This window comes from Uranotaenia lowii, chromosome 3 (genome assembly GCF_029784155.1).
Source record: "Uranotaenia lowii strain MFRU-FL chromosome 3, ASM2978415v1, whole genome shotgun sequence".
Lineage (NCBI taxonomy): Eukaryota > Metazoa > Arthropoda > Insecta > Diptera > Culicidae > Uranotaenia > Uranotaenia lowii.
The window spans coordinates 58,844,530-58,867,394 of NC_073693.1; the positions used below are offsets into that span (position 1 = coordinate 58,844,530).

Below are 22,865 nucleotides of genomic sequence, written 5' to 3' on the forward strand. Positions count from 1 at the left end.
CAACAAAAAAAAAATGCATTGCAGTGAATTAACCGCGCACAGAGAGCTCGCAAACACACAAATTGTTTCAATTGATGAAGATCACCAAACCAGTCAACCAGATCAATTCGTGCAATTGTTGGTGTCCAAGAGTGAGAGGAAGATTCACTCGAGAGTCTCGCAAATGAAGCTGTGAATGGGTGTTTCGGTGTTTTTCCTTGGAATTGGCAGTGTTTTTTTTTATTTAAACTAACTTGTGGCTTGAGTTGTTTATTAAGATAGTGCATCTATGTGATTGAGTTTTCCACAAACGGCCAGTTGCTAATTTTAGTTTGCAATTTTTCCACATACCAGGCCATTTTTAACCGCTTTTTTCCCTCTGTTTCAAATCCATCAATCAGTGTCCGGTTAGTTTTCATTCCAGCAGTGCAAAAAGGCGGCAGGTTTACTGAAGCATCCAGTGAAGTGTGTTAAAAGTTTCTTTAAGAGTCTCTGCAATACATAACCAAACCAGCAGTCAGTCAGTCCAAGTCCAAAGTTGCTGGCTCTGTAGTGATTGGGAAGGGCTTTTGGTTTTTTTATTTGGAATTGCTGGTTAAGAGCCAGGGCAGGGTTTCGGATTTTTATGGACATACCCGCCCTAGACCGGATTTCGCCGCGCATCGGAGAGAACATTCTCTAAATCTACTCAGCTCGACGACTGGTTGAACCAGGAAAAGTAACGGTAAGTTTAGTTTTTTTATATATGTTTTACAGATTTATTTGAAAAAAAAACAGAAGCCCTCCTTTAAAGAGAAGGACAAATCAGAAGATTAGGCAAGCGATTATCTGATTAAGGAAAATTAAGTTTAAGTCAGCAGAATCCGCTCAAAAACGAGCTAAGCTTCCTAAGTGCATGATTATTTCAGCCTAACGAGCACCACTCGTCACTTTCGTTTATCTGCCCGTTGATCACCTCTAGAATAAATGGTCGCTGCCATTTGATGGAAATCTTAATGGTGGGATGTTTCTGCTTCTGGGAAACCTTTTCAATGCGTGGGTTCAAGCGCCAGCTAGTCTTAAATCATTCTAAATGGCAACTGGTTTTGCATTTGTTGGCCTTTTTTCTTTTAGTTTATTCTTAACTGATTCAAACGACTATAGTTTGAACTTTTGGACAGCCAATCGCCTAACGAAGACGACGAAACATCATCAAGATGACGTGTTTGTTCTCAATTTTAGTGTGCCACTTACTTAGTAGATACAACGGATTTATGGTCCCTTTCAATAGAACTTCTATTAGCTTACTGTAGAACCTTGAAGGTACTTAGAACTGCTTAAGGTGAGAAACCTATCAGAATGGAATGGTTCAAAAGTGAAAGGGGCCTTTGATGATTGATGATTGTTTACTTCTTAGATTGTACACGCTCAAGTCTTAATAGGTTGAAACATTTGCAGCCCGCAGATTTAAAAGAATGACTTTTGAAAAGTCTTTCAAGATGATAAATAATGAGTAGAACGTCGACTTCTTGAACATTCATTTTTAGATAAATGCCAAGATTCCCTCGAAGGATTTGTTCTGTAGTATCCGCATGGAACTGAAATTAACATAATTATATGACTACAAGAATTTCACAATATTTTTTCCGGGTCTATCGTCTTCGTTATGAGCTCGTTGTGATTGGATTACAACCATCTCGACAAAAAATTCACAATCGCTCATGAAAAACTTTGAATTTTACCAAAAAAATGTTTTTGTGATGGTCCCACAGGCCCATTTGGGTCCTTCCTCCAGCCCTTACACGTTATGTATTAAATATGTAATTTATTGCCAGTTTCTTATAAACATTCAAGTTTGAACTGAACTTCGATGCTCCGTGGTAGGCCGTTATACATTTTCAATATGTTGTAGAACACAGATCGTTTGGTCATCTCTTTTATCGTCTAGTAAGCTGAAATCTTGGGCGCTCCTTGCATTAGTAAACGAACTCAAACACACACATTATTTCACATGATATTTCCTTGAAAAGATACCATTTCCTTTACTCTAAGCGTACACCCAAAGAAGAGGTTACAAAATTTCAGTGCCGTTCGGAGCTAACTATGTGCCGGAAAAGTGCTGAAAGGTGCATTGCGCCAAGATGATATATTTGCTTTTCCGTCACTGACATTACAAATATCAAGCAAAACAAGATAAATATTTTATGGAATTTTCATGCTATTGGATAATTCATCCCACAAAAAAAGGCGCCATCGGTGCGAATCGATCCCACAATAATTTTCAATCTTCATCTTGCCCATCCCACAGCTTAGCTAATGTACCAGCTGAGGCAGATGGAGAACGAGGGTTGATTCACCAAAATCACGCACACAAATCCAAAAAAACGCACAGTGTCTGGCGTTTGCCGGGGGCTTGCCAGTATTGTCTTACGATGGGAAAATGAATTAGTAACAAGAAACTGTTTTTTTGCATTCCTGCTACTCCCTGCTTATGTAGGGGGAAACTGTACAGAATGCACCAGTTAAGCATTAACTTTATTTACAGCGCTGAAAATCATGTAAGAACCAAATTGAACGTTTACGACAATTAGGGATTTATTCTAGAAAAATAACGAAAAATACTCAATTTTGATAATATAGCTAGAGAACACACCGTGGAGTAGTACGCCGAAACTAGTGGACAGAACGCACCATACCGGAAGGGTGATCAGAAATAGAATAATGATTATATGGACTATAATGATTGTTACATCAAATGTTTAGATGATTTTTTCGAATCAAATATTGATGCACTTTATAAACACAGAAAAGGCTGAAATTTGATAAAATTACGCATTCTTATCGTAATTAGGGAGTCAGTAAATAAAAGGAAAGACATTTTGCTTTGATATTCGGTTTTTCTCAAAAGTTTACAGCATTCCAAATTTTAGCTTAAAACACGAGGCTTAGGGCGCATTCTGCCTCATCTTTGGTATAATTGTTTTAAGTTAAAATTTGTGAAAATTTAATGCAATATAAAAAAAAATATTGATAGTCATCCGAAGCGGTATACGATTGGAAAATAGAAAAACTGAAATTTTATCAGTCTACGGAGTCTAGTTTGCCATAAAACCTTAAATGTTAATCACGAAAAATTACAAGTTTCACGCAGATTCGATTTATCCCTCTGTTTCTAAGAATTTAAGTTATTTTAATGAAATTTTCACCTAAGAAATCATCCTAGTGACCATATTTCTCACCTGGAGCGGAAAAAAGTGGAACGTGGACATGGATGAAAAACCGCAAACAATTCCATAAACAATAAACTCAATAGACACCACTGCTGGGTGCATTGCGAGGTATTGCATGACTACTTTTCATGCAATACTTCGCGGGGAAGCAGCAGTGGTGTCAATTGAATTTATTGTTTATCAATGCCAAAAGACATACCCCTGTTGAACAGCTAATAACTTTTTTGTCTCACTTCCATCTGTACCGTTGAGCCGTCAACACGTACGCCGGAGCATCGTATCGTTGCTGTGTACCTGCAGGAACATTTTAAATTATTTATTTTTTTTTCCTTACCTGTTTTTCAATCAGCACTTTTCAGTGCTAAAATTATTTTCATTTTCTTTTATTCATATTTTCTCTTTTCTTTCCAGCATGGGGAAGTCATCGGCTGGGTCAAGGGCTGGTAGAAAGCGAATTGCCGAAACTAATTCAGGTCCATCGCCCAAAAAAGTTGAAATTTCCAATTCATTCGATGTCCTTCATAACATCGGTGATGAGGAAATATTCATATTTAATTCTGATAAGAGTACTAAGAAACCTTCTTCATATACTCTTAAAAACGAAAAGATTCCACCAATAACGGTCACGATTCCTGACTTCAATGCCTTTCGAAAAGAAATCGTCACTTCCGTTAAGGATGTGAAGATTTCTTTTCAGATCGGTCGAAGGGGAACTGCTCGTATATTGGCGGAATCTTTTAATGATTTTCAAAAAATTTTAAATTATTTGAATAATAAAAAACATCAATTTTTTACTTACGACACTAGAAGTGATCGTCCATTTAAAGTTGTACTTCGTGGTCTCACTGGCGATCAGACACCGGATGAGATCACAGCTGAATTAAATTCTTTGTTAGGTTTTTCTCCAATTCAAGTAATTCAAATGAGGAAAAGAACCAACACGAATAATACCAGTAGTGTTGGTTTTGCTCCTGAACTTTATTTGATCCATTTTAAAAAGGATCAGGTTAATAATTTGAAAATTTTGGAAAAGGCTCGTCTTATGTTTCATTGTCGAGTAAAATTTGAACCTTTTCGTAAATCTACTACCAATTTTTTACAAAATATTACGCAATGCCGTCGTTGTCAAGCTTTTTGTCATGGCACTAAAAATTGTAGAATGAATGCCAGATGCATGTTTTGCGGCTCATTCGATCATGAAAAATCTAAATGCCTTTTTGGTGGTGATAAGCCAAAAACAGAATTTTTTAAGTGTGCGAATTGCGCAGGTAATCATTCCTCGAATTCTCTAGAATGTCCCGTTAGGGCAAAAATTGTTGCTTCTAGGAAAAATCCCAAAGTTTCCAGAAAAGTTTCTTCTCCTCCTTCCTCTTTTTCGTCTTCACACGTCAGACCGGCAAACAACCTGCCTGTTCGCGGTCAGCCTCGGCCTACATTGGAATCACGGCTGGGTAATACCCGAAGTGAATTTAATGTTACCTGGGCTGATTCTGCGCCACAAACTCGTTGTTTACCGTTCTCAGAGGTGGTTGAAAATGGGTTGCCCTCTTCAGGTTTAACTAATAAAAATGGGAAAAAACCAAGTCTCAACGTTCACGCGAAGGCTTGGAAAAATCCCCGAAATTCAAATACTTTTTCTTCTCCTTCATTTTCTGATCCTAACAATTTTGTTGATTTGGGTGAGATTACTGAGGAAAAATTAAAATTTTTGCATCAAAATTTAATGGAAATGATGCAACTTATGTTGAAAGCAAATTCAATGTTTGAAGCTTTCCAAACTTCTTTTAATTATGCTAACAAAATTATTATGACTTTACGATTCCCTCATGGATCCAAATAGATGTTTAAATATTATGAATTGGAACGCTAGATCTTTGCTGGCTAACCAAGATGAATTCTTTTTATTTTTGAAAACTCAAAACATACATATTGCTGCCATCACTGAAACTTTTTTAAAGCCAGACAATAACTTGAAAAGCAATGCTTTCTTTAAAATTTTACGAAATGATCGACTTGATCGACAAGGTGGGGGTGTAGCTATTGTCATCAATAGTCGTCTCAAATTTAGACTTCTTCCTTCTTTCAATACAAAAGTCTTAGAAACAATTGGAATTGAATTAGAAACTTCTATGGGGAAAATTATAATTGTTGCCGCATATTTGCCTTTTCAATGCAGCGGCGAACAGAAAAATTTTTTGAAGGGAGATTTGCAAAAACTCACCAGAAATAAATCTAAATTTTTTATTATTGGTGACTTTAATGCAAAACACCGATCTTGGAATAATATTTCATCAAATTCAAATGGGAATATTTTGTTTAATGACTGCTCTGCAGGTTATTATACTGTTGAATATCCTAATGGGCATACTTGTTTTTCTTCAATTAGAAATCCCTCCACAATTGATTTGGTTCTAACGGATTTAGGCGAGCATTGTAGTCAATTAGTTACTCATGCAAACCTCGATTCAGACCACCTTCCAGTAACATTTTCTTTATCCCAAAGTCCCATTGAAAACCCTTTAAAATCAACTTTTAATTTTCAAAAGGCTAACTGGGAGCGATATATGAATTTTATTGAACGTAATTTAGATGTAAACGTTCCACTGAATTCAATAGAAGATATTGATTTGGCTGTAGAAAATTTGACAACTGCAATAGTCAATGCTAAAGTCGCTTCAATACCTAAAGTTAAACATAAATTCAATCAACCTTTGATCGATGATGATCTTCAGTTTTTGATACGACTGAAAAACATTCGTCGACGCCAATATCAACGTACTAGAGATCCTTATTTGAAATTAATTTATTGCGACCTTCAAAAAGAGATCAAACGTCGTTTAAATTTCATTCGTAATGAAAATTTTGCTAAAGCAGTAGAGGATATAAAACCTTACTCAAAGCCATTTTGGAAATTAACTAAAATTTTGAAAAAGCCCCAGAAGCCAATTCCTACTTTGAAAGATGGGGATAAACTTCTTTTAACTAATTCAGAAAAGGCTCAAAAATTAGCCCAACAATTTGAGTCTGCTCATGATTTTAATTTAAACGTTGTAAGTCCAATTGATGCTCAAATTTCCCTAGAATTTGATGATATTCTTTCTAAGCAAAATGTGTTTGAAAGTTCTTGTGAGACAAATATTGATGAACTTAAATTGATTTTCAAAAAATTTAAAAATATGAAAGCTCCAGGGGAAGATGGGATTTTCTATATTCTTCTTAAAAAGTTGCCTGAAAGCATTTTAAATTTTTTAGTTAAAATTTTCAACAAATGTTTTCACTTGGCCTATTTTCCCAATAAATGGAAAAATGCCAAAGTAACTCCAATTTTGAAACCTGGAAAAAGTGCTTCAGAGCCTTCAAGTTATCGACCAATTAGTTTGCTTCCATCTTTAAGTAAACTATTTGAGAGAGTTATTTTGAATAGAATGATGATTCACATTAATCAGAATTCTATTTTCCCTGATGAACAATTTGGTTTTCGTCATGGACATTCTACTACACATCAACTTTTGAGTGTAACTAATATGATTAACGCTAGCAAATCTGAAGGTTATTCAACTGGTGTTGCTCTTCTTGATATTGAAAAAGCTTTTGACAGTGTTTGGCACAAAGGTTTAGTAGCTAAATTAGCTCGATTTGATTTTCCTGTATATCTCACCAAAATTATTCAAAATTATTTGACTAGCCGAACCTTACAAGTAAGCTATCAAAATTCATGCTCTGAAAGGACACCCATTAGAGCTGGTGTCCCTCAAGGCAGTATACTTGGGCCAATTTTATACAATATTTTTACTTCTGATCTTCCTGATGTCCCAGAAGGAAAAGGTAGAAGATTATTTGCTGACGATACTTTGCTTTCAGCCAAAGGTCGAAATTTACGGGTGGTACGCAGTAGATTGCAACAAAATTTAAATTCCTTTTTGAATTTCTTGAAAATGTGGAAAATTTCTCCTAACGCTTCCAAAACTCAACTTATTTTATTTCCCCATAAGCCAAGAGCAAATTTTTTAAAACCTAATGAAAATCATTCCATAACTTTTAATGGGGTTTCATTAGAATGGTCTGATCACGTGAAGTACTTGGGACTCACACTTGATCGGAATCTTACTTTTAAAAATCACATTGAAGATATTCAATCTAAATGTAATAAATACACTAAATCTCTTTATTCTCTCATCAACAGGAAATCCCGGTTGTGTCTGCGAAATAAGATGCTCATCTACAAACAAGTTTTCCGACCAGCGATCATGTATGCAGTTCCGATTTGGTCTAGCTGCTGCGCGACGAGGAAGAAAGCCATCCAGAGGATTCAGAACAAAGTTCTGAAAATGATTTTGCGGCTTCCACCTTGGCACAGCACCGAAGATCTTCATCGGATTGCAGGCATTGAATCTATCGAAGAGATGGCCAACAACATCATCTCCAACTTCAGAGGCAAATCGATGCAGTCTTCCATCGCAGAGATTCGTTCTCTTTATGTTTAGTTTAATTTTAAGATAGTGTTTAGTTTTAAGTATAAAATATTTTTGCTATTACAGGATGTTCTCCTACATTAAAAACTTGATTGCGCTCAGCAAATTTAAATCTTATAAATAAATTTTTATAATCTAGTTACTTATAGGGCTATGAACAGTTCATTATTGAGCTGAACACCTAGTTTAATGCAATAATGTAATATAAGTGTAATCATGATTTGATACAAATAAAGACATATTTAAAAAAAAAAAAAAAAACTTTTTTGTCTAACAAGATACGAATTTAAGGTCTTGGTCAAAGTTGTTTAGCGGAAAATTTCCTTTGAAGAATTTATAAATTGACATAAAAACCATTAGCAGGTTCGGTTGCACAGAAGAAACAAAAATGATGTTGATTTTTCAGTACAAATTATTCAATTTTCCCATACAAACCTAAAAGTCCAAATTTACTCATGTAAACGTTACTTAAAAATTCTGCAAAACATCATGGATGAGTTTTGGGCCAAGACGAAGCATTTAAGACCCCAGGGTTTGAGAAATTCAAAAATGACCCCAAGTCGACTCAGTCTAATGTACTAAATCCCATCGGCTTTCAAATTTTAGAAACAAAATTTGAAACAAACCTACATATAAAAATCATACCATCATTCAAAAAAAATTATTCCAATCAGGGTGTTTCCTTTAGTAGAGGATGATAAAAATAATAGATTAGATTCAAAAGCATTAGCTTAATCAGTTGAAAAAGTTTCAGTTAGAATTTCGAATTCTAGATTCAAATTGGAATAAAAATTCAATAACGAAACTCATTTTTGCCTACCTAAGGGTCCAGCGCCGATTAACCGGCGCATAGGGCTGAGATAAAAGATCTCCACTGCTGGCGATCCGGAGCCAGCGTCTTCACTTGCTGCCAGCCAAGGTTCTCGTCAACTGTGCGGATTTCAGCGGCTAGACTTCGCCGCCACGAGCTTTTGGGCCTGCCTCTTCTTCGATGCCCATCTGGATTCCAGTCAAGCGCCTCTCTGCAAATCTCGTTTTCATCTCTTCGCAGCGTGTGCCCAATCCATCTCCACTTACGTTCCCGAATCTCGATTTCTAGTGCCTTTTGATGACACCGGTGATGAAGTTCAACGTTTGAGATCCAGTTGCCAGGCCACCAAGCGCGGATGATGTTCCGCAGGCAGCGATTCACAAAAACTTGCAATTTTCGCGTCGTCACCGCATATGTGCACCAAGTTTCACACCCGAACAGCAATACGAATTTGACGTTTGAGTTGAAGATTCGGATCTTAGTTCGTAGAGAGATCTGGCGTGACCGTCAGATGTTTCGGAGACTCGCAAACGCAAATCGGGCTTTTCTGATCCGGGTTTCGATGTCCTTCTTGGTACCACCATCAGGCGTAATCTGGCTACCAAGATACTGGAAGCACTCCACTGTCTCAACCTGTTGTCCAGCTACCACGAAATTGGAACGATTTTCTGTATTGATTTCCATCGACTTGGTCTTTCCGACATTGATTTTGAGACCTGCTGCCTTGGAGCTTTCGGTGAGGTCGTCGAGTTTGCTCTGCATGTCTTGTTGTGTTTTGGCGAGCAAAACAATATCGTCTGCCAGGTCAAGGTCGTTCAGTTGCTCCATGGTTGAAGGATTCCACGGCAATCCTCGGTTTGGTCTACAGTCAATCGATCCAGTCAAGATCTCATCCATTACGATGAGAAAAAGCAGCGGTGACAAAATACATCCTTGTCTCACTCCAGCAGTTACCGGGATTGGTTCGGACAAGACACCGTCGTGGAAGACCTTGCACGAAAATGCCTCGAACTGTGCTTCGATGAGATGGACTAGTTTCTCTGGGACCCCTCGTCGTCTAAGAGCAGCCCAGATGTTTTCGTGGTTCAGTCGGTCAAATGCTTTTTCGAAATCAACGAACACCAGCAGAAGAGAGTCCTGGAATTCGTTGATTTGTTCCAGTATTATTCGTAGCGTTGTGATGTGGTCCACACATTGCCAGTTTTGCCGATTGATCCTTTTTATTAAGTCGACTACAGTTACCCAAGCAACCAAAAGTTCGGATAACATTCCTCTATCAGGTTTGATCAGCTTAATCGAGTATGCTAATATAACTTCTTTTCAGCTCAATTTTTAAGTAGTTAAACGAACTTTAAAGTTGACAAAAAGTTCGCATAAATCGTCAAACAACTTCTTACCAGCTTCAAAATCCACTTTATAAGCAGCATAAAAAATCGAAAAAATTACTCTTCTGCTCCTTCAATTGCCTTCTCAAGTCTGTTATTTTGATTCATATTTATCAACTATATTTGTTACCATCTCACATTACATTTAAAAAACATCTTCTTACCGAGCTCACCGCTTGAAAGTTGAGATCCATACTTATTGCCCTATATGAACATCATGAGTAGGCAACGATTTTACTCGATGTGATGATTTTCTTTAAAACGACTTTCAGGTTCTTTATTTCTACTGAATTCCCACTTTCAAGCTGTTAAAAAGTTCTTCCGGAACTTAATGTGTACTTCATATAGTTGTTTCCCAAGTAACGATGTGTTTATTTATGCAAACAAGTGTTGAAGTTCGAAAAAAGTAGATTTTAGCCTTTAAATCAACTTCAAAGTTTCTATAATACGAAGTTGCTTTTGAACGCCCGTTGGAACTTATTAAAAACTTTCAAGTTTACAAAATAGTACAACAGAGATTTTTTACGAACTATTGAGCTGTACAAAAAGACTTGCAACCCTTTGATAGCTACTTGATTTTGAAGAAATGAGAAGTACGTAACAAGTAGATTGTTTTTCTTCATACATACTTTAAAGTTCCCAAAAAGTAGAAACAGAAACCAAAACAGTACTTTAAAGCTTTTTTTGAGTATTGGCTGAACTTGATAAAGAATGAAGTTCCATGGACCTCGAAAAAGCATTTTGAACAGCAAAAAAGTTCCACAGAACTTTTGTACAGCTATATATGAACTTATTAGTTCGTTCCTTAAGTGATATTCGAACTTTTGGTTGCTTGGGTATCTACCATTTTTTTTTTTTTTCAAAATAGAAAAGGGTGTAAAGTGTATACACAGCAAAAAAAGTATTGCGATATTACATCAAATACCTGCATATAACTTGAGTCGCAAATTATACCTAATTTTTCATTGGCTTGATGTACCCGGCTGTTTGGAGTCAAAGAAAATGTTTCGTACCGCTGATCTACATGGGCCAAATTTCATAAAAAGTGAAAAATAATGAAATTATTTTTGAAGCTGTGGGTTTGCTTATATTTTTAATTAGTTTTGGTAGTACTTACAAGCCAAACAAATACAGCTCAGGTCCGTAATGCGTTTCTTAATTTTTGAAATGAAATCAAATTCAAAAACATTGACTACTTGATGCGATATCACATAGAAAGTTGTAATATTACACTTTACGACGTATTCGCGTTGTGTACATCATTTAGATGTATTATTGCAACAGAAATCCGTAACATCGTCTCCAGAAATTACATCGTCCATCGTTACATTTTTTTTTTGCTGTGTACATCATCGCAAAATAAAATAATGATTGCAAAAACTATAACAAATTTTGCGTTATTTATACTTATGCTTATAAAGTAAGCATTCCAGATTACCTGGTTTTTCAAATTTTATTCTCAACTAAGTCCGAAAAAAACAATTCAAAAGAATTTTAAATGTTTTTCTTCATTTTTTTCACTTTTTCAATTTTATGCAATTTATTTTGAATTGATGATTTCTGTATTTTTCAAAATTTTGACAAATCTTAGATAAAGTTATTCTACTCCCACAGAAGCCGTTACATCTTCTTGTATATAAAAATGGAGGCGTTTTCTTTGTAACACCATCACGTATAAACAGACGGTCGGAAAGAAAGGAAATTTTTTATCCGAAGGTTTTTCGGGTCAGAGATGGTTTGTATAATTGCCTCGAGAATTTCACTTTTTATGGGAAGGGGGGCTCCCATACAAAATCAAATTCAAGTAGGACACAACTCGAGCACGAAGAATTTAAAGACGTGTAGATGAAGTAAAACATCTTCCAACTATTTATTAAGTGAAAGGTAAAACAAAGTTTACCCGGTCAGTAAGTTTTTTTTAATTGAGAAGAAAATACTTATTCGCTGTAAACTCCGGAAATATTTTTTTATTCATTCAATAAGAAAAAGTGATGCATTATTTATTGTAGGGTATGCATTCCAGATTCCTCGGATTTATTCGGACATGCCCGAGTTTTCAAATAAAAGTGGACAGATAAAACAAACTAATGTCTTAATTAAGTTCAATTGTTTTATCCAAATTGTTTTTTTTTAGTTCGAAAAGATATTTAAACGTGTTTAAAAAAAATTAGGTGGTTTTAGTCATTTTTTATATATTTTTTTTCTTGTTTTCACCGAATTCTGCTTAGATTTGTCGGGATTTAATTTTGAAACATTCGAGATCAAAAGCACAGATATTACCATGTATTATAATAATTTAAGATATTTTTTTCGGCCAAAAAATAAAGAAAATTCTGCAATTCTTACTCAAGGGCCCCCCTTAATTGATATTAGAGCGAAACTATACGAGATATTATTACGAGATAAGTATTTCAAGGGGGGGGGGGGCTTATCTTACATTAAACATTTAATTTCCGATTTTAATTTTTTTTCCTAAATAGTTTTCTAAAACTAAAAGCAGTATGAAATTAATTTTTATGACCTTATCGGTGAATATTATGATCTCATAGTGAAAACATTTCAGGCCGTAAAAATTAATTTCAAAACAAAATTCAAGGTAATTAATCTTAATCAATAAAAGCAGTATGATTAAAGTAATATTTAAATTTTCATTTTCCGTGGTGGAACCCCTGGGCCGGGACAATTGACCCTTCCCCCCTCCCTCCTTTCCTTTTAATGCGGCCTTGTTTATTGGTTTTTAGTTGAAATATTTTGAGGACTAACTTCATTAAACCTTTAGCTAAAGTTTGATCGTTTTCTGATCAATTTTACTAAATAGTCCCTCCGTTTAAAAAAACATGCAAATTTGTTTTGACCATAACTTAGTTGTCTGTGCAGATTGGTTGAGCATAATTTTAAGCTAGTTTTTTAGCTAGTTTGAAGATTGATCTGCTCAAAACTACTTAACTACTTACTTAGCATTTGAAGTATTTTAAAGAGCAACGGATGAAAAAAATCAGTTTATTATTATATCTTGGTGAACGGAATATATTAGAATGTAAGGCTATGATCATTTAGTATCCGGGCACTTCATTCCGGTGATAGCTAGGTTACTAGAGCTCGAATTTGCAAAACTTTAGCAGCGTTGTGTTGGTTATGACAAGGACTATCTTGCCTATTTTTTTCACATTTTTACGTTAACGTGTGCTTGAGATATTTACGGTGCAAAAAGCCATGGTAAAAATAGTTTTGCACAAATTTGCTCCTTTTACGCATTTTGCGCCTCGGAAATTCATTACTCTTGACTTGAAAACTCATGAACTGTTTATTTTTTCTGATTTTTTTTTTGGTCCAGATGGTTGAGAAGTATAAGGAGCCACTCTAGGATGCTTACGAAATTCAAACCAAGTATCGGTGTGGAACCCTTGATCTCAACTATAGTAACAAGATTATGGTTATTGGGGACAACTAAATGCAGACCTCTTAACTATGCAGTAAATCCGTTTCCGACAGGCAAAAAGTGTTGCCTGTCAAGTGGACACTCAGGAATTAACTAAAAATTAGCAGTTCCATGGATCGCAATCTGTGCAACCGGGTTTTACGCAATGTGACAGATGTGTTCTGATGGACCAAGAAATTTATGTTAAACCCGAATTTAAGAGGTCAAATTCTTCGAGATGCCTACTCATGAAAAGGTTCCAACCAGATTCCAATTGGGTTTTACAGATGAATTTGTGTAAAATATCATGATTTTGAAAAGGTGTAGCTTCTGTGGTAAAAATAATAAATCAATACATGGCTGAAAAAAGTGTGCAAAGACAAAAATTATATTTTATCATAAAGTAAGAGTATTTCTTGTCATCAACTATAAATTATGTTTTTAATATTTTTACATTAAATATCATAATAAAACCTTCATTTCCTCCATAGAAAGTTTTTCGATCAAATGAACAGTTTTTAAAATATAGACGTTTGAAACTGCCCGGATACTAAATGATCATAGCCTTAAATTTTAAGCGTAAATTACAAATATAATTTTTAACATGCAATTTGCTTTGGTTGAGTGTTCATAAATAATTTACTGTATGTGATTTAGACTACATAAAATTAAAAGCCTTAAAAAGAAACAGATCGCCGAAAGACCGATTGTGAAGAAGTTAACTTCTGTCGTGTAAGCAGGGCTAGAAATAGGTCACTTTTCAAGTAACTTTGTCACTTTTTAAGCTGGTCACTCACTAATTACTGTTTTGAAATTTAATCACTAAAGTCACTTTTCAAAATAATATTTACAAACGACAACATTTTACTTTCAAGCCATGTTTATGCAGTTTTTTTTTTAATTCAAAAACGTTTATAGTTTCAGTTTCAGTTTTCTTTAATTTTTAAATTCATTATAAAGTGAAATTTAGCCTTGTTAAAATTCATATATTCAAATAGGTAAACTTTTTCTCGGATTTGAAATGAAGGCTTACGAGCTTATAGCATGTGGAATTCTGTATTAAAGAATAGAAAATTATCATATTTTTCTAGGACGCAGAATTTAAAAAAAAAATTTAACACCTATTTAAAATTCTTACGAATGTGTAGTAAATTCCACTTTTGAAGATAGTATTTTTAGCTAGTGGCGTTTTTCACACACTGGAATGTTTATTTTAAATATTTATTTTGATGTATACGTTAAAGTACGAATTTATTATATTTTCAATTCAATTTTAAAATCAACTTTAATTTTAAATGTTTTAAAATTTAATTGAGTTTTCTTATTTTCAAATTCTTATTTCCTTCAAAACATACAAGCCATGTTGGACGAGGTCGATTTTATAGTCTTTTTTATTATTTTCTCATGCCCTCTAGTTTGCAAAAGTTTGTTTTGCCTACTACCTTCTAACTAATAACTAAAGGATACAAAGGTAAGGTCTTTAACCAAGTTGTTCATCAGAATAATTTTATCAAGGAGTTAAAAAATGGTTACAAAAACGAATCGATTAGATGTCTCGGTTCCATACGAAAAGGAAAGATTATGTTCGTTTTCAGAACAAAACTTTATTTTTTTCCGTACAAACCTAGAAGAAAAAACCTTAGGCCAAGAGAAATAGAAAACAATGACCCTAAATTGATTCAGTCTGTGCCATGTGATAATCTAGGTTGCCGAAATCTCAGAAAAATCTGTAATTTTACAGAATTTTGAACAAATTGCCATCACAGAATCTATGTCACAGAACACCGAATTTTGGAATATTTACAGATTTTACAGAATTATTGAACTTTTAATGGATTTCCTAAATTATAATTTTTTGGCCAATATAAAATTAAGATTTCTTACTTTGAATCAAAAACGTATGATAAGATTGGTATTTCAAATTTATTTTTACCAAATAAAATGTAAAAAAACCATTTTTTCATGAACTTACATCAATAACATAAAAAAATTGGAGAACCGTTGCCATGGACCGAGTGAATTTTAGGAATTATGTTCATCAAGTTATATCGTGAGACGGAATACTATGTAAATAAATAAAATAAACATCAAAGAAAACCCTCACAGAATTGTTGGATAAAATAATAAAAGGTAAGTTATTTTTTCTCAAAAACACAATTTTTTTCGTCAACCTGTGTGATAATGCTGCTGCTGCTTTTTAAATGACAAATTAATCATTAAATAGTTATGGTTGAAATTTTTGAAGTCCCTATTGATGAAATTTTTGTGATGTGGTCACTTATTTTGCCAAGTGACCACATCACAAAAATTTCATCAATAGAGACTTTAAAAATTCCATCCATAACTATTTAATGATTAATTTGTCATTTAAAAAGCAGCAGCAGCATTATCACACAAGTTGACGAAAAAAATCTGTGTTTTTGAGAAAAAAAAATCTGTGTTTTTGAGAAAAAAAAACTTACTTTTTATTATTTTATCCAACAATTCTGTGATGGTTTTTTTTATGTTTATTTTACTTATTTACAAAGTATTCCGTCTCACGACATAACTTGACGAACATAATTCCTAAAAATCACTCGGTCCATGGCAATTTAATTTAAGAGTAAAGGCAGAAACACAATACAGCGTCGGTCGTCGCGTCACGTCTCTTGACGCTGAATTGTGATGCAAAAATCGTCGGGTGCGTCGCGTCCGCGTTTTAGTACTTATCGACAGCGTTGACCGCTGACGTGACGCGACGACCGACGCTGTATTGTGTTTCTGCCTTAACTATTTTCGCCTACTTTTTTGTCTCGTGATCGCTTCTAGGCCTGTATAACTCATGTCTTTTGAATATGAGAGTCAGTCTAGTAACAGATCAATGTGGTACAAAGAAGGTGATGAACAAACACACGCACTATTACAGAACTCGGTATTCAAGAAGTAAAAAGGTAAACAAAGCCTACGTCACTTGCCAGGATGTTTATATATCCTAGGCAAGAATCGTAAACAGCAGTTGGCAATGATTTTTTCCTCTATAGTTTTTGTTGTTGGTTGTTTGTTTGAAAATGCAACTGACGTCACGAATTGTCATGGTTACAATATTTACAAAAAAAAACTTTTACTAATACTTAGCACGGGATTTCCATCGCCACCTGAAATATGTATACATGTTGGTAACAGATCTGTTATTTAGAGATGTTGTTTTTTGTTGTTTCTATCCGTTTATAAAATTTCATTTTCTAAGATTTTCTTACTACAAAAGACATCACTTTTCACCGATAAGGCCGTTTAATTTAGTAACAAACATAAATTACGATGATTAATTACTTTGAAATTTTTATAACTTGTTCGAATTTCTTGAAACAAATTTTTAAAAAATTGTTGAAAACATTTGAATTTATATTCACATTCACTTACTACTTAATGATCCCGCGCCGATCCTCCGGTGCATAGGGCCGTGGTAAAAGACCTCCACTGTTGACGATCCGGAGCCAGCGTCTTCACCTGGTCCCAGTCAAGATTCTCGTCGACAGTTCGGATTTCAGCGGCTAGGCTTCGCCGCCACGAGTTTCTGGGTCTGCCTCTTCTTCAATGACCTTCTGGATTCCAATCTAGCGCCTCTCTGCAAATCTCGTTTTCATCTCTTCGCAGCGTGTGCCCAATCCATCTCCACTTACGTTCCCGAATCTCGATTTCTAGCGCCTTTTGATGACACCGGCGATGTAGTTCCTCATTCGAGATCCAGTTGCCAGGCCACCAAGCGCGGATGATATTCCGCAGGCAGCGGTTATATTCACATTCAGCCAACATAAAATAACTCTTACAATGTTTGTGTAAAGACTAAAGAATGGTTTTTGTCCCTCTCATTGGGATGCGTATAATTCGTATAAGTTTACGACATCATTTGCATTATTTTCAAAGCTCCTCCAGTGCCGGTTCCTCATCGAGACGCTAACGCTCTTGATTGTTCGAGCTCCTCAGCCTAAAAAGCCGGAAGCTCACTTCATAAATTCATTTCAATATAGCAATTACTAGATGTTGAAATGTGAGCCACATTATTTCTGCGCTCAAATTACCTACTTAGAGGCTCTCCATTAGGTCGTCCCTCGATCGTTGGCGCTACCGTGGACATTCTGCGAATCCGCAATTTGGTGCTGATTTATTAAACGCAACCGGGAGCCGACGTGTTTTTTTTTGCTTTTGAAGGTCAAAACAATAACAAATTGCGCAGTCAAACTGACATTTCTAGAGCACGTGTAAGGAAAATCTTTAGAATTTGTTGAAGATTTTTTTTTCTTGTTTTAGAGATTTCATCATAGGGATATCTATTTCAAAAAAAATCTACTGGGTAGGAATAATTTTTAACAATCAGAATTAAAGCGGAAAACTTGTTAATGAAATTGTACATAAGGTTTTGCTTTTCCATCAATGTTTCAACAAGCTAATGGGCATTCAATTTGGTCACTGACTCTTTTTGTTCTCTCCCATTCGCTTACACCAGAAATTCACCAACAATTCAGTCAACTCTATCGCACTGGAACAAGGCTTTATTATTTATTGTGTGTGTGTGTTTTTTTTTTTTTTTGAATATTTCCGCCGTTATGTTTTTGGTGTCGGCGTCGTCGTCGTCGTCGTCTCGTCAAGTCGTCATGAGTTTGAGCAACCAGCCCAGGGGCAATTCATTTGTGAATCACTGACAGACAATCTCGAAACCAACCGTGGAAGCCTTTCGGCGAAAAACGGGAATTGCAGTTCTTTAACACCTGTCCACATTCATTTCCGTGGCTCGGCTCGGCGATACAATCTCTTCAACGACAACGACAAGTGCCAGTTGATTGAAGACCTTGAAATGGCCACCGTTTTTACGATGTAGGATTTGTTGAATAACGGAAAAGTATAACCATTTGGAATTGGACCCACAAAAAAGCAGTCATTAATCCACATTTTAACACAACAACAACAACCAGTCCCCTGATCGGTACATGGGGCTAGATTTGACAAGTTGTTTTGACGTGACTGTTTCGCGGGACTTGATCCAATCATTGACGTCTAGCCGACAGTCAGAGGGCTTCCGCGTGAGATTTTATTTCCTCCCTGCTATTTTTTTATTGGATTACGGTAATCAAATGAACCAGACTTGAGGCACGAACACCTAGTGTCAAATCACCCGGAACCACTATGATTATTTGATAATCGTTGAACCGTGTGATATCTGCTCAATCGAAACCATGACGCACTGATTTGAGGGCGCCATATGACCAGCTGGATTCATAATTTCCAGGCGCACGATAACCTTTCAAATAAACGAATATCAAATCAAATCATAATTTCCAGGAATCAGAAATTGGTTTTTTAATATCTTATATTGATTATGGTTCGCAAGGCCAAATTAAGTGGGAGGGGAGCAATAGGTGCAATTGCTCCGGGCCCCTCGGCTCAAAGTGGCCCCCTGAAGGAAAAAAATTCTTCAAATCTATGCAAAAGAACTCAAAACTAGAAAATTGGAATGAAAACTTGAAGCATAACTACTAAAGGGGCCCCCGTGAAATAATATCTAGAATAGTTTTTCTCTTACAGAAGTTAAAGGGTAAGAGTAAGAGTAAGCAGTAAAGGAGTTCTCCCGCATTTTTCAGGCAGAAATTATCAAGCATTTCAAAAATTTCAACCCAAAATCTTGACAAAAATAATATAAACCGAATTCGAAATAAAATTTGAAGAATATGAGGAAAACACCTCAAATTTTTATTTTTTTTTTATCGAAACATGTCAGTGGGGATATTTTGTACAGAACAGGTAAAATAAAGAGACACATCTTCTCATTTCCCTCACATACAAACGTCTTACACAATAATAGTGTTTATTATTAAGTTAACTTTCCAAGTATTGGTTACTGCACTAAATAGCAGCTAATTTCGCCAAAACTGGTTCACAGAGCTATAATAGAGAACAGAAGAGCTTTATTATAATTATTTCAGAATTTTACCCGAGCAGTTTCCGAGTAAATACCGGGTATCATTAAAACTTTTCACTCTTCAATCATTATTATTAAAATATCTGTCGGTTTATAAATTTGAAACCCTTTCCCTCATCCTCCCTATTTTTGAAAATCTAATTTACAAAAACAACTGTAATTGCTTAAATTGGACCAATCGACAGTACTGGGTTTCTTTATTGAATTTCCGTCCTAATCTCTGTCTTAGACTTCAAATTCGAATTGAAACATTTTCAACCGATTTAACCAAAATTTTATCACTGAGGTATAAATTCTGAGTTCAGCATATCATTTTCAAAATGACCATTCTCAAATTATCGTAAAAACTATCTCATAGTTAGGTTGCTTTTATCATTGAGTGATTCTCTTAACATGGATATTTTTATGTTTTGAATCTGATCTTTTTCCAGATTCAATTCATGGAGATTTTCAAGTCTTGTGTTGTCTCTTCATTCAATGAAGTTCAGTTTCATATTTTCTGAATTTTGAGAACTCTGGATCTTTGTTTAAGATACTAAACTTATTTGGATTCTTTATTTGACTTTTTCCAATGATAACTGATTCTGTGTTTTAAACATTTAATCTTTATTCTTTTGTTTAAACTTTTGTCACATTTGAAATAAAAATGTGATTAAATTTTTTTTTTAAATCTGATTGGTATTGTTATCTTAAGAAAACTTTTTTTGTGTTTCAAAAATATAAAATTGAAATACACTTTCGGTGATATTTCTGCTTTGGCTCTGATTGCAACTTTAAATCTCGCTTTTTAATTTAAATCATATTTTGTTACTCGAAACTTGATTTGAAATAATGATTTAGACATGTGACACTGAATTGAGGTTCTGAATAAAAGCTAATTTTAAGCTTTAAATTTTTAAACTCTTTTATCTGTATCTCTATGAAATTTAAATTAAATAAATTTGTTTATTTTTTTGAATTTTGCATTCTATGCTTCAAATCTTCAAGTTCCTTCCAATAGTCATTAGGTGAATATTTCTCGATGAAGCACAAATCAGATGATCAATGATGAAATGAAAAATATTTAAAATATCTATCCGGCCATTATTCTTGATCAGAGAATTTTAGTTGGTGAAAAGAGTAATAAAAAAATGGGAATTAAATTTTACATTTTGCAGCTCAAATCAGATTAAATAACAATTTTTTTTTGAAGATACCAAAAACTATCTACTATGCAGACAACATGGCTATTTGAAGACAGTATACCGAACTCATCTTCAGTTCTTTTACACGTTTAAAATGTTTTGTATTCTCTGGGATAGCATTTGGAAAAAAATTGAATCATAGGGGACCCCCGAGAAAAACTGGCCACCGCACGCTTCAGAAAATGGAGTTATGGCTGTTTTAACCCATAATTCCCCTATAGATAGTTTTCAATTATTTCAGAAAAAGCTTGTTTGGACTTGATAGTTTTGAACCAAATGGGTTGTATCTTGTGGAGTTTTTTCCGGTGAATCGAATGAAGGCTGTTTGAGCCCCCGCACGCTTCGGAAAATGAAATTATGGCTGTTTTACCTTCAATTCCCCTCAATTTTTCTAATTGTTAAGAAAAAGCATGTTCCGGCTTGAAAATTTTGAATCTTTTGGGACGAATCTTGTGTGGTTTTTTTTCCGAGGAATTCAACAATGGTTGTTTGAGGCACCGCACGTTTCGGAAAATGGAGTTATGGCTGTTTTTACCCTCAATTAAAATACATTATTCAATGATTTCAGAAAAAAGCTTGTTCGGACTTGAAAATTTTTAACCAAACGGGTTGTTTCCTATGTGATTTTTTTCCGAGGAATTCAACGAAGGCTATTTGAGCCACCGAACGGATTGGAAACAGGATATATGGCTGTTTTACCCTCTATTGCCCAACATTTTTCAAATAGTTCAGAAAAAGCATGTTGGGACTTGATAATTTTGAACCAAATGGGTTGTATTTTGTGGAGTTTTTTCCGAGGAATCGAATGAAGGCTGTTTGAGCCGCCGCACGCTTCAGCAAATGGAGTTATGGCTGTTTTACCTTCAATTCCCCTACAATTTCAAATTGTTAAGAAAACGCATGGTCGGACTTAAAATTGTGAATATATTGGGACGTATCTTGTGTGATTTTTTCCGAGGAATCTGAAGAAGGCTGTTTGAGCCACCATTCGCTTTGGAAAATGGAGTTATGGCTGTTTTAACCCTCAATTCCGCTGCATTTTTAATGATTTCAGAAAAAAACCATTTTCGGACTTGGAATTTTTGAAACAAATGGTTTGTATCCTATGTATTTTTTTCGAGGAATCCAACGAAGCCCATTTCAGCCACCGCACGGATTAGAAACAGAATTTATGACTGTTTTACCCTCAATTCCCTTACATTTTTCAAAAAGTTCAGAAAAACCATGATCGGACTCGATAATTTTGAACCAATAGAGACTTATCTTATGCAATTTTTTCCGAGGAACCCAATGAAGGCTGTTTGAACCACCGCACGCTTTGAAATATAGAGTTATAGCTGTTTTTACCCTCAATTCCCCTACATTTGTTCTGAAATCATAAAAAATGTAGGGAATTTGAGGGTAAAATAGCCATTACTCCATATTTCAAAGTGTGCGGTGGTTCAAACAGCCTTCATTGGATTCCTCGGAAAAAATTGCATAAGATAAGTCTCGTTTGGTTCAAAATTATCGAGTCCGATCACGGTTTTTCTGAACTTTTTGAAAAATTAAAGGGAATTGAGGGTAAAATAGCCATAACTCCTGTTTCCGATGCGTGCGGTGTGTCAAATAGGCTTCATTGCATTCCTCGAAAAAAATCACACAAGATACGTTCTATTTGATTCAATATTTTCAAGTCCGAACATGCTTTTCTGAGCTATTTGAAAAATGTAGGGAAATTGAGGGTAAAACAGCCATAACTTCTGTTTCCAATCCGTGCGGTGGCTCAAATGGGCTTCGTTGGATTCCTCGGAAAAAATACATAAGATACAACCCATTTGGTTCAAAAATTCCAAGTCCGGAAATGCATTTTTCTGAAATCATTGAAAAATGCAGGGGAATTGAGGGTTAAAACAGCCATAACTCCATTTTCCAAAGCGTACGGTGGCTCAAACAGCCTTCTTCAGATTCCTCGGAAAAAATCACACAAGATACGTCCCAATATATTCACAATTTTAAGTCCGACCATGCGTTTTCTTAACAATTTGAAATTGTAGGGGAATTGAAGGTAAAACAGCCATAACTCCATTTTCTGAAGCGTGCGGCGGCTCAAACAGCCTTCATTCGATTCCTCGGAAAAAACTCCACAAGATACAACCCATTTGGTTCAAAATTATCAAGTCCCAACATGCTTTTTCTGAACTATTTGAAAAATGTTGGGCAATTGAGGGTAAACAGCCATATCTCCTGTTCCTAATCCGGTCGGTGGCTTCGTTGGATTCCTCGGAAAAAATCACATAGGAAACAACCCGTTTGGTTAAAATATTAAAGTCCGAACATGCTTTTTTTCTGAAATCATTGGAAAATGTAGGGGAATTGAGGGTAAAAACAGCCATAACTCCATTTTCCGAAACGTGCGGTGCCTCAAACAACCATTATTGAATTTCTCGGAAAAAATCACACAAGATACGTCTC

At 35.1% G+C, this 22,865-nt stretch overlaps 1 protein-coding gene across 1 annotated transcript in view; it reads left to right on the forward strand.

Annotated features, from left to right (window-relative positions):
* Positions 1 to 369: 369 nt before the first annotated feature.
* LOC129752223 (uncharacterized) overlaps positions 370 to 22,865 on the forward strand; it is a 103,836-nt gene continuing 81,340 nt past the window's right edge. Inside the window, exon 1 of the mRNA XM_055748009.1 lies at positions 370 to 703. The gene's annotated coding sequence lies outside the window, so the exon portion shown is untranslated. The remainder of the gene's footprint in view (positions 704 to 22,865) is intronic.